A 19,838-nucleotide genomic window follows, 5' to 3' on the forward strand; every position below is an offset into this window, starting at 1 on the left:
AAGCACTATTTCCCAACCCCCGCTTGAATCTCTCTCTCTCTCTGTCCTCACACGCAAATCTCCTTTCTTCCCATTACACAAGTGTGCCCATGACAAGCACTTTTCCTGAATTGATATTTCAGTTGTTTTCTTTGCAGTTCTATGGCTCCCGTGGTCTCTGTTTTATCCACCTGCTTCATATTTTAGGTTTTAAACTTGCTTTCATAATATTTCACAAGGTTGTTTTGATTAAAGCTTCAACATACTAAAATCAGAGGAAAATAAGGGGAGATGGTGGCTGAAGGTTCCACAGTTTAATTCTGTTTGTGTCTATGAATGCATTTTGGAGTGGTTTGCACTATCATAAGTACTTTGTAACATTCAAAGTGTACATTGAGCAGGAGGGTGTTTATTTAACATGGACACCTCAATATCTCTGTGGGTCTTTACGTTTGGAAGACTTTGGATTTTTTCAGTAAGAACCTGTTTTACTGCCAATCTCTCACCTCCCTCCCAATTCCTCCAACTTGGTTTCTCCCCTCCAGCTTCCTGCTGTGGTCTTGAAATTATCAGTGTTTCAGCTAATAACAATACTGCTTCATGTCTATTTGCTATTTTACAGTTGTGAAATTACTTTAAAAACAGTATCTCATTTCAAATTCACAGAAACTCGTGAAGGACAGGTTCAGGAAAAGCAGATATGGTTATTTCCATTTGTTAGGTAAGAAATGAAAGCCTAGTAGCTAATTCGTCTGCCTCAAGACACCCAGTTGAGCCAAATTTCCAGGTCTTTTGATAAGAAGCCCATTTACATTTTCATCCATCCATTTGTCCATTATCTTTCTTCAAAGGATCTGAGGTTAACTGTTTTTCAGCTCAACAATCTTTTCTCTACACTGTGCTGCTATGAAAGAGACCCCATTCCCATCTTATATGGTATCCTTTTAGGATAACTTCCACAATCCATGCTAAGGGATGAGCCCAGACAAATCTCCATTTTACTAGTCTATCATTTGCAGGGACCTACTAGAAGTCCCCTTTTGGGTAAATATGGATGAATTTCATTCTACACTGAATTAGTTTATCCAAATCTTTTTCAGGATGCCAAAAAGAAAAAAAAATGTGGCTTGTCCTAAGCACTGGTATAAACTAGTAAATTTTCCTTCTGTGCTTTAGTTCAATACAAATGTCTGGGTATATTCACATTATACATAGCAGCAGATTAAAAGCGCTGGTTTTTATTCACTTTATAGTTCCACCACAAGCAATTCAGATTTTTGCAGATCATTGCTTAACAGGTCATCCCCCTGTATTTACTTCCATTTTAGTGCAGTGAATCACATATTTTAAATTAAATATATATTACCCTGACTTATATGTAAAATATGGAACAAAATTCTTAATAACTTTGAATTCTGCCATTGTCATCTCTGAAGAGGCAAGGGCTCACTCAGCATCTTTCCTTAACAGACATCTGAGGCAGGTGGCACTGTCCAAGGGCCTTTGGATGAAGCAGGATCACATATGTCACAGTGATTTGAAAACTATAAGGTGCTGGTCAGAAATATTTGAACATCATTGTTAAGGGGAGGTGCCCTGTATAAGGGAAAGTGGACTTGGCGTCAGATAATATGACTTTGGTAGATTTATATGACTTCTTTGAGCAGCAGTTTCCATCTGTCCTACTTTTATTTATTTTTTTCACATTAATGTGTGATAGAAATAATTTTAAATCCCCATGGTCTGAAAGTCACTTGGAAGCTGCAGTTTTTATTGTTGTTTTTTTAAAAAAATGGCGCTATTCTCCGGGTATTTAAATGTTCAGATTGTTAGGTGATTCTTTCTCCACACCCATCACTCTCCCATCTTAATTCTTTTTATTTGTAATGTATCATTTGTGTATATTTACAGCTTAAATTAAGACCAATATTCAATTATTACTTACTCACCACTCCCAGAGTTTTCCCAATGATTCAGGTACAAGCGACCTGTGGGAATTATTTATTTGTTGCTATGAGGCTGCTTGGTTTCCTGAGTGCACTGCTCAGAGCTCAGGTCACATTAAGAAGGTCATTCCTCCAGCCTGCATTACATATAAACAATGAATTCCAGGATTGGCAAATTCAATATCTCTTCCCATTTTTAACTTAAAAAGAAAATATTTCAAAAGGCTTTTGTAAAAGTATTATATACCATGACCAAGTGGGATTATCCCAGAAATGCAAGGTTGGTATAACCTCCAAAAAGTCAACCAATGTAATTTATCAATAGAATAAAGGGAAAAAAGTCCACATGATTATATTAATGGATGCAGAAAAAGCATTTGACAAAATCCCACATCCTTTCATGATTAAAAACACATAACAAGGGCTTCCCTGGTGGCGCAGTGGTTAAGAATCCGCCTGCCAATGCAGGGGACATGGGTTCGAGCCGTGTTCTGGGAAGATCCCACATGCCGCGGAGCAACTAAGCCTGTCTGCCACAACTACTGAGCCTGTGCTCTAGAGCCCGTGAGCCACAACTACTGAAGCCCGCGTGCCTAGAGCCCATGCTCCACAACAAGAGAAGCCACTGCAATGAGAAGCCCGTGCACAGCAACCAAGACCCAATGCAGCAAAAATAAATAAATAACTAAATAAAATAAAATAAATAAATTTATAAGAAAAAACAAACACATAACAAACTAGGAATAGAAAGGAACTTCCTTAACTTGATAAAGAGCATCTATAAAGAGCCCAGAGTTAACATAATTCTTAACGGTGAAAGACTCTGTTCTTGCCATTTCTATTGACAATTGTACTGGAGAATCTAGCAAGGTCCATTTAAAAAGGAAAGAAATGAAATGCATCAGAAGTGGAAAGGAAGAAATAAAACTTTATTTGCAGTTGACGTGATCTTGCATATAGAAAATCCTAAGGAATAAAAAAGAAAAAACAAGAAGCTAATATAATATTGTATATTAATTATACCACCAAAAAAACTCTAACCCCAAATAGAACAAATGAATAAGTTCAACAAAGTTGCAAGATTCAAGATTACTATTCAAAAATAAATTGAATTTCAATACATTAGCAATGAACATTATGAAAATAATATTAGGGAAAATTCCACTTATAATAGCATCAAAAATAATAAAATACTTAAGCAGAAGTTTAACAGAGGTCCAAAATTTGTATTCTAATAAATACAAAGTGTTGTTGAAAGAAATCAAGGAAGACCTAAATAAATGGAAAGACGTTCTATGTTCATGGATTGGAAGATTTAACATTATTAAGATGGCAATACTCCCCAAATAGATGTACAGATCAACTCAGTCTTTGTCAGAATTCCAGCTAGCTTTTTTGTAAAAATCAACAAGCTGATCCTAAAATTCATATGGGAATACAAGGGATCCAGAATAGCTAAAACAAAGTTGGAGGACTCATACTTACTGATTTACTTACTGCAAAGCTACAGGAATCAAGGCAGTATAGTACTCACATAAGATAAACATATCAATCAATTAAATAGAACTGAGAATCCAGACCTTAAAACCCTTACGTTTATGATTTTTGACAAGGGTGCCAAGACTATTCAATGGGAGAAAGATACTCTCTCTTTGCTTGGGCAACTGGATATCCACATGCAAAAGAATGAGTTCATATTCCTTCCTTATACTATCCCCCCAAATTAACTCAAAATGCATACAGACCTAAATGTAAGAGCTAAACCTATAAAACTATTGGATGAAAACACAGCAGTAAATATTTATGACTTTGGGTTAGGCAAAGTCTTCTTACAGCTGACACTAAAGTACAAGTGACAAAGGAAAAAAAGAGATAAATTGGACTTCATCAAAATCAAAAAATTTCATGCTGCAAGTGATACCATCAAGAGGGTAAAAAGACAACACACAGACTGTGAGAAAATATTTGCACATCATATGTCTAATAAGGGACTTGTATCCAGAATATATGAACCCTTACAACTCAATCATAAAAAGATAACTCAATTTAAAAATAGACAAAAGGGACTTGCTTGGTGGCGCAGTGGTTAAGAATCTGCCTGCCAATGCAGGGGATGTGGGTTCGATCCCTGGTCTGGGAAGATCCCACATGCCGCAGAGCAACTAAACCCATGTGCCACAACTACTGAAGCCCATGCACCTGGAGCCCGTGCTCTGCAACAAGAGAAACCACCTCAATGAGAAGCCCGCACACTGCAACAAAGAGTAGCCCCTGCTTGCCGCAACTAGAGAAAGCCTGCGCGCAGCAACAAAGACCCAATGCAGCCAAAAATAAATTAAAAAATAAATAAAAATTTTTAAAAAATGGACAAAAGACTTGAAAGATATTTCTCCAAAAATGATACACAGATGGCAACTGAATACATCAAAGGATACTAAAAATCTTTAGCTGTAATGGAAATGCAAATCAAAACCACAATGAGATACCGTTGCATACCCAGTAGGATGGCTGTAATAAAAACACAGATAATAGCAAGTGCTGACAAAGATGTTGAGAAATTGGGACCTTAATATATTGATAGTAGGGATATGAAATGTTGTAGCCACTTTGGAAAACAGTTTGGCAGTTCCTCAAAAGAGTAATCATAGAGTTACTATATTACCCAGCAATTCCACGCCTACCTAAACGCTCAAGAGAAAGAAAAACATACATCCACATAAAAACATGTACACAAATGTTCAGAGTAGCATTATTCATAATAGTCAACAGTAGAAACAATCCAAATGTCCATCGACTGATGAATGGATAAATAAAATGATATACTCATACATCAGAATATTATTTAACAACAAAAAGGAAGACAATTTTTTGACACATGCTGTAACATGGATGGAACCTTGAAAACTATGTTAAATGAAAGAAGTGACTCACAAAAGACCACATACCGTATAATTCTACTTATATGAATGACCAGGATAGGGAAACCGATTGAGACAGAAAGCAGATGCAGGGTTGCCTAGGGCTGGGGCAGTTGGGGTGGGTTGAGATGGGGGATGGGGATTGACTGTAAATGAATACAAGGTCTCATTTGGGAACAATGAAAATGTTCTAAAATAGATTGTGTTGATGGTTGCACAACTCTATGACTATACTATAAACCATTGAATTGAACACTTCAAAGGAATGAATTATATTGCATGTGAATTATATATCAAACAGCTTTTATGTATAAGGTAGATGGATCAGGATAAGACTGTCTCGGTTCTACCAATTTGGAGAACATTAGGCGCAGTTCATGAAACCAAACATTTTCTCGGAAAAGCTGAACTTTGGGTTAGGAAGGGACATTAAAAACAATGAAAAGGAGATTCCAACTAGCCTAAATAGCCAGGGAAGAGGATCACCTTAGCAGAAGTGTGGGGAATTAAGAATTAAGGTGCTTAAATGGCTGATAAGGGTGAGGGAGAGAAATCTAAAGTGGGTGCGAATGTTTGCAAAATAAGCTCCGCAAGGCTGTTAAATTTGGGTGGCAGGAAAGAAGAGAAATGAACCCTTTGCATTGGAGAAAGTGTACTGAGCTTGGGAGGAGAAACTGAGAAGAGAGGAGGCGAGCTCTTCTGTTTGTCCATTGTTGCGTTTCTTCTAGGGCCGTTTATTTCCCAGCTTGCTTCTAGATTGGTGTTGCCATCTCTGTGGTCTCTTCAAAGAGATTTGGGCCACTCTGGAAGGGGGTACTCCGAGAAAGTTCCTGGGGAGTCTGGTTGACACAATGGTCGTAAATACACTTGAGAAACTGGGTTTCATCAGCAACGCTCTGAGCACCCGGGTACAGACTCTGGATGGATATTGTGCAAATGTTTGGCAGAAATACGGACTTTCCTTACTTTTAGGCATATCTGTGGCTTTTTGATACTGTAAACAACTGACACAGCCACAGAGGAGTAGTGTATCTGAAATTGTTTATACAAAAGAATTCCATCTGTCAGTCTGTTTACAGTTCACATGTGAATGGGCAAAACCTTCACAATAACCCGGCAAAAAAAAAAAAAAAAAAAAATCTGGGATTTGTTGCAAATAATGGTTTCAACAGGGTGTATTGAGAGTGTTCTTCTTCCACTAAAAGAGGTTTGCTTAGAAATTATGCTCCCTGATGACTTTATGGTAATTCAGTGTCCTTTAAAATGAAAGATGTGGACACTGGGGCTTGCATTTGGGTTTCTGTATGTCAGGTTGTGCAATGCTCTCCAGAGCTGGGCAAGGGAATTGGACCAGAAAAGTGTTTTCCCTGAGGCAAGGTCAGATGCTGACCTGAAAGCATAGAAAAATCTTCACCATAAAAGACATTATGAGTCCCTGGTGTAAGGCAGTCCTGCTTAGTTTGTCCTTTAATCCTTCTTTCTGTTCCTCTTTGAGTAACATTTTATTAAGCATTTGCAGCTCTTAACCCCTGTTGCTAGACCACTTCATTTGGTTCATCCCTGTAGACATCGCCAGAGAGGCAGGCGCAGAGAAAACACTAAAATAGCAACAGAAGTGTTTGTGTTGTGACTTGCTAATGGTGTCCAGATTTTTGTTTTGAAGAACTGTTCTTTTAAACTGCTCTATAGTTGCTGAATGTGGAATATCATGATTTAAAACTTCACTGGGTATGGACTTTCAAAAATGAGGCCATTCAGTGAATGAGGTAAAAAGGTTTCAGTTTAAAAATTTTATTTGAAAGGATGAATTAATAATCATAGTCATAGTTCAAAATTTTAATCATTTGACCACAGGAAAAAAAAGATCATCAAAGAAATAATCGTGCCTGGAAAATGAAACATGGGCGCAGACCTGCCCTCAAATCACCTTCAGAATTACTTATCTGTACATATCATATCATATGTTTTTTTTTCTTTTGGCTTTCCTATGAAATCTCTACAAAGACTTGAAAAACCTCCCTCAGTGATGTTTCTGAGAACCTTAGTACCTCTACCATCAGGGCATTTTTCCTAGTATATAATCTAATACCCATGTACTGCTTATTTGTCTTATATTCTTTTACTTCCTTTTTGTTAATAGAAAATTGTTTTTTAAAAGTTATTTAATTTATATTGGTTCAAATCTTCCTTTCTCACTGAATTGCAATCTTGGTAGATCATAAATCCTTAACTTTACAGCATCACTGACATACAAGAGATTTAGTCACGTAAACCTTATTCGGGTTAATGAGTATTTTTCCTGGAAATATCCTTTGAATTGACTGGATATTTTAGCATGTCAGAATATCTTTATCTTCCTCTCATTCCCCTTTCTGTTTCCTTTCTTCTTCCCCTTTTATTTCCTTTCTTTCCACCACTTCTTCCCATTCTTCTTACGTTTCTTCCCTTTACAATTATACATTGAGGGCCTGCCGTGTGATGGGCACTAGGAATTCAAAGACAAACCCAACCAAAGCTACTGTCCAGTGGTTCCTAGTCTGATGCACTAGGCATTCAAGAATATCAGTGATTAAAACAGCCTAAGTGCATCCACAAGACAGATGGCAGGAGCACCTAATTCAACCAGGAGGGTCAGGGGAAGTGTCTAAGAAGTGGTGACATTTGAAGTGAGACTTATAGGAAGAATAAAAGTTGGCCAGGCAGATACGTTTGGGAATAAAGTTCCTTGCAAAAAGCATAACACCTTCCAAAGCCCTGAAGCAAGAAACGTGGTGGTTTTCCTCTTTCCTCTTCCCTTCCTTCCTTCCTTCCTTCTTCTTCCCTCCCCCTTCCTTTCTTCCTTTCTTCTATTATCTATCTATCTATCTATCTATCTATCTATCTATCTATCTATCTATCTATCTATCTATCATCTATCTTAGTCTGCTAGGGCTGCCATAATGAAATACCACAGACTGAGTGGCTTAAACAACGGAAATTTATTTTCTCACAGTTCTGGAGTCTGGAAGTCGAAGAACAAGGTGCCAGCAAGTTTAGTTTCTCCTGAGGCCTCTCCCCTTGGCCTTCTCACTGTGGCCTCACATGGTCTTTTCTCTATGTTCCTACACCCCTGGTGTCTCCTCCTCTTATAAGGACACCAGTCCTATTGGGTTAGGGCCCCACCCTCATGACCTCATATAACCATAATTACATCTTTAAAGGCCCTACTTCCAAATGTAGTCACATTGGGGCTTAGGACTTCAACATATGAATTTTGGGGAACACAATTCAGTTCATAACATTATCTCTCTATCCTAAACTTCAAAGCGTGCCTGCTAGTTGGCATGAAATGAAAGATGATTTTAGTCAATGTAAAAGTAACCATTACCATACTGCCAAGCTCTGGGTTTAGCAAAAAGTATTGATTCTATGAAATAAAAGTCTCGATTGTAAGAAGCCTTAAAGATATCTAATTCATCCCCTTCATTTTGCAGAAGAAAAAATTGAGACCCAGAGGACTGAGGTGACTTACCCAAGATCATACAGTTTGTTTATGGAAGAACTAGGATCAAAACTTGGGTCTATCAATCACAGCTAAGGCTGAATTTACAGACCGAGAACAGCCTTTAGTTTTGTAAAATGTGCCTTACTTCTTTCTATCCACAGTCCAGAGCCTTTCAAGGTATAGTCTGAGTTTTTGTGAGTCACTATCATCAGAATAATGGAAAAGAGGCTAAGCAGAGTAGAAGAAAGGGAAAAAGAGAGAAGAGAAGGAAATACCTATTCAACTAGGAAGAAAAAAAAGAATCTGGCTTCCTTGATTGGCTAAAACTGAGGTCATTATCTTCTTTCCTAAGGGTTCCTCCCCCAGCACTTATTACTTACTTGCCATGCAGTAATTAGGAAGCATCTATGTCTCCTCTCTCTCCCTTTCTTTCACTGAGAAACTCTAGCCCATCACTCCATCACAAATCCTGCCAATTTTGCCTCCTAAAATTGTTCTAAATCTCTCCTCTCCAGCCAATCCTATTACCACTTCTAAATTCAGGTTTTCACCCTCCTTCACACGGCTTCTACCAGCCATCCCGCAATTGTTCTTCTTGTCTCAATCTTGTTCTTCTTTAATCCATTCTTCATTCTTTGCATAAAACCTCTCATTGCCTATAGCAGAGTTTCCCTATCTTTTCTGACGTATTTTCCCTTTTAAAACTATACAATCTCTTGATCCTTCTTGGAGGTTTTTTTTTTTATGATTTTATAATGTGTGTGGTATACAATAAAGGAGCTACTTTAGGTAAATCAAATCTTATTTTAGTTTATTTTATTATTAATTTTATTTTGATCCCAGTCTCAATAATGTTCATAAATATAGACCCTATTTCGCAAGTGATGCATACAATTTAATTTTCTTTCAGTAAATGATGTAGTAAAAAGTATAGTATAAGACAAATACACTGAAAATATTATTGTACTTGGAAAGAAGACAAACATACAGGAAAATGTAAGTTAACATTTAATTGTTTAATGGCATAAAAGGTAGACAAAAATGCTTTTACTATCTGATGTTTGTAATTCTTGCCTTTGGTGCTTAAGTGGTTTGATTTTATGATTTTTCTATTTTCTTTCTAAATCTAAATCTGGGAGAGGTTTTGAGGTTGCCATTTGCAAGTGTTTCTGAACCAATAATACCTTTCAAATATGGATAGTCTTTACTGCCAGTAAATGAAAGCTAAATCAGGTAGTAATTGTCACTAAAATTTTTTGTAACTTTGAAGTACCAGGGATTTCTTCACATATATAAAAATTTGATGAAATGAATGCCCTTTGTGAATCTGATGAAGATAAATTGAGTTTAATTTGCAGAATTATTATTTTTATTCTCATTATTGTTATAATTTTAACATCAGCATTCCTTATGCTTTCTAACTTTAACTGAAGATCAATTATGAGTATGTGAATTATTCATATATACATTCATATTCATATATTTGTATGAATTATGAATATATGATTAAACAAATGAGAAATTGTAAGAAGTTAAGACCCCCCATAGTGTCTGAAATATAAGAAGAATAATGGCTAATATATTTTGGAGCTTTCATGGAACAGCTTAATTCTTGCTCACAATAACCTCAAAAGAAGGTGACTACTGGCATTTCACAAACAAAAAAACAGAGGTTCAGAGAAGTTAGGTAACTTGCCTGAAATCACACAGCTAATAAGTGATGGAGCTCTTCTGTTCCCAGTTTGATTCTAGAGCCCACACTATTAACCATGTTGTTTTATTACCACCTGCTGAGTAAGTCCTAAGCAGGCTCACTGGATGTATACTTGGAGGCTCTTGGTGGACTCTGTTTAAAAGGGAAAAAAATCATTTCTTTTTTCTGATTGAAAACAAAAACGAAATTGGGGGAGAACCTTACTACCATGAACATCAATTCATTCCGTGTACATCCTTGCGGTAGCTCCTCTTCGGGGCTCTGCTCGTGCTGTGCCTTCTGCCTGGTGTGCCCTCCTTTCGTCTCTTGGCTTGGTTAATTGACTCATTCTTTAACCCATTTCAGGCAGTCTCCTCCAGGGAGCCTTTCCGCCTCCTTCCTCTTCCTCTCTCACCTGGGTGAGGGGGCTCTAACTTTCTCTGTGCTCTGTAGCATCCTTTCCCTACCTGGGGTGGGTTTTCTGTGGTCAGCTGGCCCCACCACCATCACTGCTGTCTCAGGCTGGAACTTTATTTACTAGAATCACTTCCCCTGTACAGCTCCAGATTTGAACCTTGCCAATGAGAGGAACTCATATGAGATTTGGGTGTGGAAGTGAAGTGGAGATCACTGTTCCCAGCAAGGTGTGGGGTCAGTCACGGCAGCTTCCCAGCCCTCTCCCTGAGCTCCCACTCTGTGCTTGTGTGGGCTTCACACACCTCTCTGCAGGCTCCCCCTCTGCAGACTCCTGGAAAGCTCGGTTCCCCCATCCACACTCAGGTGCTCAGCTTGCCATCTTCAGGTGAAGCTTTCCTGGTGTCTGATCTCTCAGCTCTTCCAACAGGCCTGTTTGTCCCCTAATTTTATATTAAATCTTTTATATAGAGAGAGTGGCTGGCTTCTGTTTCCTGACCAAACCTTGAGTGATACATGATCTTCATCATTCTTGCTATCCCATTGGGTTGTAACCATCTGTAATCATGCATGACTATCTCCCCAACCAGACATAGGTGATCTAAAGGCTGGATGGACTTTGAACACCAAATACCTGGCATGGTATATAGTAGATCCTCAGTAAATATTTGATTGATGAAGATACTTGGCTTCAAGAAACCTCAATTACCTTAGGGAGCAGAAGGTCCATATTTGGGGGTCTCCAGTGGATTAAGTCTTGCCAGTGGCTGCCACTTGCAGGGGTAAGGGACAAATGAAGGGGGAGAGAAAATAAGAGAGGGAAAAGAAAGGGCACAGGAGAGGCAAGTCAGAGGAAAGAAATGAGGGAGATGAAGAGAGGGGAACAGAAGAGTAAGCAGAAAGGCTTGGGTGGCCGCGTTTCCCGTGTTATTGGCTCTGGACTGGGCAGTTGTTCACCCTAGAGCTGGAATATCTCACCTGGAGTGGCTCTGCTGTCTTCTCCACAATTCTATCCCAGAAGAAGAACTTGGCTTTCCACCTTCCAGATTTCTGCCAATGCCATTAGCCAAGCCATACAAAAGCCTCTAAATATCGAGGCTAGCGGAGCCCTGGGGTACCACAGTGCCCCTCGGGGACAGCCAGGAGCAAAGCCCTGCAGGGATGCCTATTAGGTTGGAAGACACCCATTCAGGTATCCTCAAAGGGGTAGGAGCAGACAGAGCCCTAAGGCAAAGGTTTATAAAGGATAGAATCCATTTCTACATTTTTAAAAATCTCAGGCTAATAAATTCAAATAGGTTTATTTTTTCCCCCTTGTTTAGTAATAAGGAACATTTTTCTTTTGGAGGTTAGAATGTTTTCAACCAAAAATATTAGAGGATTTTTCAGGGTGCATTTTGTGAAGCTATTATCTATTATCAAATTTAAAATTTTTGTGACCAAATTCTCACTACAGAAAAAGATGGTTTTAGGTGAACTGTGTTTTTTAAATAATTTTAATCATTTGTGAAGACTTCTTGATGCTTAGCTGTCATGCTCTCCACTCATGATGAAAGAGAACCAGAAAATGGCTTTTTTGTTTGTTTTGCGCAATACACACAGCTTCTAGCCTCCTTCAAAGAAAAAAGCTGCTTCCCACCATCTTTTGCTCCCTTTTCCAAGGGGAATATGTACCAAAATATCAACTACCAAACAGAGAACAAGTTGACATCTTCGAATAGATCGGGATACATTTGAATTTAAATTTAAATAAGTGGTTTGCAGCCATGTAGATTTACTTAACAATTTTCTTTATTATTTCTTTTTAATAGATCTTTATTGGAGTATAATTGCTTCACAAAAATGTGTTAGCTTCTGTTGTACAACAAAGTGAATCAGCCATATGTATACATATATCCCCATATCCGTTCCCTCTTGAGCCTCCTTCCCACCCTCCCTATCCCACCCCTCTAGGTCATTGCAAGGCACCGAGCTGATCTCCCTGTGCTATGCTACTGCTTCCCACTAGCTAACTATTTTACATTTGGTAGTGTATATATGTCCATGCTACTCTCACTTCACCCCAGCTTCCCCCTCCCCTGCCCCATGTCCTCAAGTCCATTCTTTATGTGTACGTCTTTATTCCTGCCCTGCCACTAGTTTCATCACTACCATTTTTCTTTTTTTAGATTCCATATATATGTGTTAGCATATGGTATTTGCTTTTCTCTTTCTGACTTACTTCACTATGTATGACAGACTCTAACTCCATCCACCTCATTACAAATACCTCCATTTCATTTCTTTTTATGGCTGAGTAATATTCCATTGTATATATGTGCCACATCTTCTTTATCCATTCATCTGATGATGGACACCTAGGTTGCTTCCATGTCCTGGCTATTGTAAACAGAGCTGCAATGAATATTTCGGTACATGACTCTTTCTGAAGTATGGTTTTCTCAGGGTATATGCCCAGTAGTGGGATTGCTGGGTCATATGGTAGTTCTATTTTTAGTTTTTTAAGGAACCTCCATACTGTTCTCCATAGTGGCTGTATCAATTTACATTCCCACCAACAGTGCAAGAGGGTTCCCTTTTCTCCACACCCTCTCCAGTATTTACTGTTTGTAGATTTTTTGATAATGGCCATTCTGACAGGTGTGTGGTGATACCTCACTGTAGTTCTGATTTGCATTTCTCTAATGATTAGTGATGTTGAACATCCTTTCATGTGTTTGTTGGCAATCTGTGTATCTTCTTTGGAGAAATGTCTATTTAGGTCTTCTGCCCATTTTTGGATTGGGTTGTTTGTTGTTTTGATATTGAGCTGCATGAGCTGCTTGTATATTTTTGATATTAATCCTTTGTCCGTTGTTTCTTTTGCAAATATTTTCTCCCATTCTAAGGGTTGTCTTTTGGTCTTGTTTATGGTTTCCTTTGCTGTGCAAAAGCTTTTAAGTTCCATTAGGTCCCATTTGTTTATTTTTGTTTTTATTTCCATTTCTCTAGGAGGTGGGTCAAAAAGGATCTTGCTGTGATTTATGTCATAGAGTGTTCTGCCTATGTTTTCCACTAAGGGTTTTATAGTGTCTGGCCTTACATTTAGGTCTTTAATCCATTTGGAGTTTATTTTCGTATATGGTGTTAGGGAGTGTTCTAATTTCATTCTTTTACATATAACTATCCAGTTTTCCCAGCACCACTTATTGAAGAGGCTGTCTTTTTTCCATTGTATGTTCTTGCCTCCTTTGTCATAAATTAGTTCACCATATGCTCATGGGTTTATCTCTGGGCTTTCTATCCTATATCATTGATCTATATTTCTGTTTTTGTGCCAGTACTATACTGCCTTGATTACTGTAGCTTTGTAGTATAGTTTGAAGTCAGGGAGCCTGATTCCTCCAGCTCCGTTTTTCTTTCTCAAGATTGCTTTGGCTATTTGAGGTCTTTTGTGTTTCCATACAAATTGTAAAAATTTTTGTTATAATTCTGTGAAGAATGCCATTGGTAGTTTGATAGGGATTGCACTGAATCTGTAGATTGCTTTGGGTATTATAGCCATTTTCACAATATTGATTCTTCCAATCCAAGAACATGGTATATTTCTCCATCTGTTTATGTCATCTTTGATTTCTTTCATCAATATTTTATAGTTTTCTGAGTACAAGTCTTTCGCCTCCTTAAGTAGGTTTATTCCCAGGTATTTTATTCTTTTTGTTGCGATGGTAAATGGGATTGTTTCCTTAATTTCTCTTTCTGAGTTTTCATCATTAGTGTATAGGAATGCCAGAGATTTCTGTGCATTAATTTTGTATCCTGCAACCTCACCAAATTCATTGATTAGTTCTGGTAGTTTTCAGGTGGCATCTTTAGGATTTTCTATGTATAGTATCATGTCATCTGCAAACATTGACAGTTTTACTTCTTCTTTTCCAATTTGTATTCCTTTTATTTCTTTTTCTTCTCTGATTGCCGTGGCTAGAACTTCCAAAACTATGTTGAATGATAGTGGCGAGAGTGGACATCCTTGTCTTGTTCCTGATCTTAGAGGAAATGCTTTCAGTTTTTCACCATTGAGAATGATGTTTGCTGTGGGTTTGTCGTATATGGCCTTTATTATGTTGAGGTAGGTTCCCTCTATGCCCATTTTCTGGAGAGTTTTTATCATAAATAGGTGTTGAATTTTGTCAAAAGCTTTTTCTGCATCTGTTGAGATGATCATATGGTTTTTATTCCTTAATTTGTTAATATGGTGTATCACATTGATTGATTTGCATATATTGAAGAATCCTTGCATCCCTGGGATAAATCCCACTTGATCATGGTGTATGATCCTTTTAATATGTTGTTGGATTCTGTTTGCTAGTATTTTGTTGAGGATTTTTGCATCTATGTTCATCAGTGATATTGGTCTATAATTTTCTCTTTTTTGTGATATCTTTGTCTGGTTTTGGTATTAGGGTGATGGTGGCTTCATAGAATGAATTTGGGAGTGTTCTTCCCTCTGCAGTTTTTTGGAAGAGTTTGAGAAGAATTGGTGTTAGCTCTTTTCTAAATGTTTGATAGAATTCTCCTGCAAAGCCATCAGGTCCTGGACTTTTGTTTGTTGGAAGATTTTTAATCACAGTTTCAATTTCATTACTTGTGATAGTCCCGTTTATATTTTCTAATTCTTCCTGGTTCAGTCTTGGAAAATTGTACATTTCCAAGAATTTGTCCATTTCTTCGTGGTTGTCCATTTTATTGGCATATAGTTGTTTGTAGTATTCTCTTATAATCCTTTGTATTTCTGTGGTGTCACTTGTGATTTCTCCTTTTTCTTTTCTAATTTTATTGATTTGCATCCTCTCCCTTTTTTTCTTGATGAGTCTAGCTAAGGATTTATCAGTTTTGTTTATCTTCTTAAAGAACCAGCTTTTAGTTTTATTGATCTTTGTTATTGTTTTCTTCGTTTCTATTTCATTTATTTCTGCTCTGATCTGTACGATTTCTTTCCTTCTACTGACTTTGCGTTTTCTTTGTTCTTCTTTCTCTAGTTGCTTTAGGTGTATGGTTAGATTGTTTATTTGAGGTTTTTCTTGTTTCTTGAGGTGAGATTGAATTACTATAAACTTCCCTCTTAGAACTGCTTTTGCTGCATCCCATAGGTTTTGGGTCGTTGTGTTTTCATTGTCATTTGTTTTTATGTATTTTTTAATTTCTTCTTTGATTTTTTTTCAGTGATCTCTTGGTTATTTAGTAGCACACTGTTTAGCCTCCATGTATTTGTGGTTTTTACATTTTTTTCCCTGTAATTGATTTCCAATCTCAGGGCGTTGTGGTCAGAAAAGATACTTGATACGATTTTGACACACATTAATTAAACTAACAAAAATTAAATTCAAGGAAAAAATATTAAAAGCAACAACAGAAAAACAAAAAATAAGTTACAAAAAAATCCCCATAAGGTTATCAGCTGATTTTTCAGCAGAAACTCTGTAGGTCAGAAGGGAGGGGCAGGATATACTTAAAGTGATGAAAGAGAAAAACCTACAACCAAGATTACTCTAGCCGACAAGGATCTCATTCAGATTTGAGGGAGAAATCAAAAACTTTTCAGACGAGCAAAAGCTACGAGAATTCAGCACCACCAAACCAGCTTTACAACAAATGCTAAAGAAACTTCTCTAGGCAGGAAACATAAGAGAAGAAAAAGACCCACAAAAACAAACCCAAAACAATTAAGAAAATGTTAATAGGATCATACATATCGATAATCACCTTGAATATAAGTGAATTAAATGCTCCAACCAAAAACAGAGACTGGCTGAATGGATACAAAAACAAGACCCATATATATGCTGTCTACAAGAGACCCACTTCAGGCCTAGGGACACATACAGACTGAAAGTGAAGGGATGGAAAAAGATATTCCATGCAAATGGAAATCAAAGAAAGCTGGAGTAGCAATACTCATATCAGATAAAATAGACTTTAAAATAAAGACTGTTGCAAGAGATAAGGAAGGACACTACATAACGCTCAAGGGATCAATCCAAGAAGAAGATATAACAATTATAAATGTTTATGCACCCAACATAGGAGCACTTCAGTACATAAGGCAAATGCTAACAACCATGAAAGGGGAAATCAACAGTAACACAATAATAGTGGGGGACTTTAACACCCCACTTACACCAATGGACAAGTCATCTAAACAGAAAATAAATAAGGAAACAGAAGCTTTAAATGACACAATAGACCAGATAGATTTAATTGATATTTATAGAACATTCCACCTGAAAGTGGCAGAATACACTTTCTTCTCAAGTGCACATGGAACATTCTCCAGGATAGATCACATTTTGGGTCACAAATCAAGCCTCAGAAAATTTAAGAAAACAATTTTCTTTAAGTTCAAGGAGTCGGTGATGCTCCTACTTTTCCCACCGACCCATTAGGAACATATTATCTTTAGTCACAGTCTTTCACTAAAGTTGCTTTCACGTAAAAGACAGTAAAATTACTTCAAAATACCAAACTTACTTACAATTTTTATGAAGTACCCTGGAGAGTTTAAGAAATTACTTGCAAAAATTTATCTGTATATATCGTTCTCATATTCTTTTAAGAAACTGTATGCTTAATTCCTTACATTAAAATAATTCCCAAGTAGCACAAAACAGTGGAAATCAATAGGAAAAGTAAAGGCATTAAAGAAGTGACTTGGGAATGAGGAAAAATGTGTGTTTGGGGGTGGGTTGGGAAGGTGGGGTGGAGAGGGTGAGGGACTGAGTAAATGGAATGCTTTTCTTTTTATTTTATTTAAAACTTGCCCTCTGCCTGGCCTTCTGACACGTTCACAAATACAAATTCAACATTAAAAGTAAATCAAGCAGTTAAAAAAAAAACAAAAAACAGTCCCATTGAGAAGACGACAGGGCTGCCCATTAGGGAGGGCCAGAAGAAGATCCTGGGTTGTCTGTTTCAGGCTTCCCCTTCCTTAGGAGATGAACCTGGGCGGGGAGCCTGCAGACACACGTGGGCTGGGGACATCCTTGTCTAAGGCCTAATAGGAAGGGAGGTGTGGCCACAGGAACAAGTTTCAAGAGACTAGAGCTCTCTGGGGTGAGTGGTGAGCCCTCAGGGATGGATGATGGTCTTGGAGGGGATGACAGGATGGTGGGGAGGGAGGCAGGGGGCAGGGGGTGGTTGTGGTGGGATGAGAGGAGGACGGACAAGGTGAGCTTTGCAGTGCTCAGCGTGAGCTGTCAGTCCTTCCGCTACAGGCATCTGTGCTCCTGGGCCTCCTCTCTCCCTGCCATCCATCCCAGGAGCCTGGGCAGCAGCTTCCCCTCCTCCTGGCGAAGACCCTCCCTAGCACACTCATCAGAAAAACACAGCCGGGGCGCATTACATCAGCACAGGGTGGAGCCTGGAGAACAAAACTGCCCCTCACTGCTTTGAGTGGGAATGATTCAACTCCATTCAGGAATGGGTCAAGGGGGAAAATCCACGGCTCAAACCTCATAATTTTTGCCTCTTGTTTACAAAGAGTTTGAAATGTGAGTGAGGTAGTGAGCCAGAGCTATTACCATCTTTTGCTTTAAAGGTGCCCCTTCTGAGGATGCCTTTGATATTCCTTTGGAGTACTTTTTGCCTTTCTATACTCATCTTTAAAAAAAGAAAAAAAAAAAAAAAGCTGCTTTAGTTTTTAATAGTCCTTGTCATGATGCTAAGGGCCAGACTCCAGCTGTTCTTCCCAAACCTCTGGGAGAGGCCTGGTTACATCTCGTTCTCGTAAATCTTGACTCCAGTTCTAGCAAGTCTTTAAGCCTGACCCTGACATGCCCAGGCAATGGATGATTAGAAACAGGAGAGGTGGAAAAGTCCACTGCCAAGTTGTGTCCACTTAAAAAATACATCATCTGGCAACAGCCATTTCAACATGTGGAGCGAAGTGGCACATGTCTGTCTGTACGAAGCAGTGCAAGTTTACAGACTTACAATTTTACTGTTCTATTTTTATATGACTTTCCTGAGAAGACCAAAGTCACGGCAAGTCTGCCGATTTGCTGACAACATCTGGGCCCATGGAGAGAGGCCTTTGTTATTCGTAAAAGTGTATTTACCTGTGGTGCTTTGTGACAGAGATATAATTTAATAGATATGAAATAAATTACTTATCAATATATATTTATCAGCATATGTCTACTAGTATCAATTATTATAACTTTTTAATAATAAATGTTTATTGGTATTAGTTACTCAATATTTACTAAAGTTAAAAATGTAATTAATAATTGAATGTTCACCAAAATCTTTGAGTGGGGTTACACGACTCTTTCTGGTCAAAGCACTTTGAGTGAAATGATGTGTCGGTTCCTGACTGAGGTGGTTAAAAGCTCTTACTTAACCCTTCAGCTCTCTCTTCTTCCCCTACTTCAACCAAGGGGACTGCGTGTTGATGTGGCAGAACCACCTGATAGAAGCTGGTGGCCCTGGATCACCATGGGGGGCAAAGCTGTTATGGAGAGTCTTCAAAACCTAAACGGACTTTGTGTGAGCAAGAAATATATGTTCATGTGTAAGCCATTGAGATATCTAGTTTTGTTTGCTACTGCAGCATAACCTAGCCTATCCTAGCTAATACTTCCTTCACCATCATATTTCTGAAAAAGAAGAAAAGCTGTGAAAAGGGGAGGAATTAAGTAAAGTACACAGTTGTAGAGGTCGTATCTTCAGATCATCAAATACCTGACCAGAGGAGTTAGTGAAGGAACACCGGGGAAGAGGCCATGAGGAGAAGGTGACACCATCCCAATGTTTCTTACATAGTGGAAAAGTGTAATAGAAAACATTTCAATGTTTAATATGTAAAGTAATAGAAATTGTTGACAGAGAAATTGGTACAACATTTGTGGGAGGTAATGTGGCAACATATATGAATAATTAAATTTGTGCAGATCATTTGGCCCAGCAGTGTCAGTTCCAGAAATTGATCCTTCAGAAATAGTTGGAATAAGTGAGAAAATATATGTGTTTAAGAATGATTACTGCAAAATTAGTGAGAAATTATAAGCAGCCTAACTATCCAATAATAGGGAATTTTTCAAATATCTAATTACTACATTTCTACTTTAGAATACTATACAGCTTTAACAACAAGGAGACAGATTTATATATACAAACACGGAGTGACAGGCACTCTGGTAAGCAGCCTCTGAGATGGCCCCCGATGATCCCTGCCTCCTGGTATTCATGCCCTGGTTTAATCTCCTCCCCTTGAGTGTAGGTTGAATCCAGTGACTTGCTTCTAATAAATGGATATAGCAAAAGTAATTGGATGACACTTTTGAGATTAGGTTTCCAAAAGACCAGCTTCTGTCTCGTACTCTTTTGCCCTTTTATCTGTGTGTTGTTAGGGAAGTTAGCTGCCATAC

Source organism: Eubalaena glacialis, chromosome 2 (genome assembly GCF_028564815.1).
Source record: "Eubalaena glacialis isolate mEubGla1 chromosome 2, mEubGla1.1.hap2.+ XY, whole genome shotgun sequence".
Lineage (NCBI taxonomy): Eukaryota > Metazoa > Chordata > Mammalia > Artiodactyla > Balaenidae > Eubalaena > Eubalaena glacialis.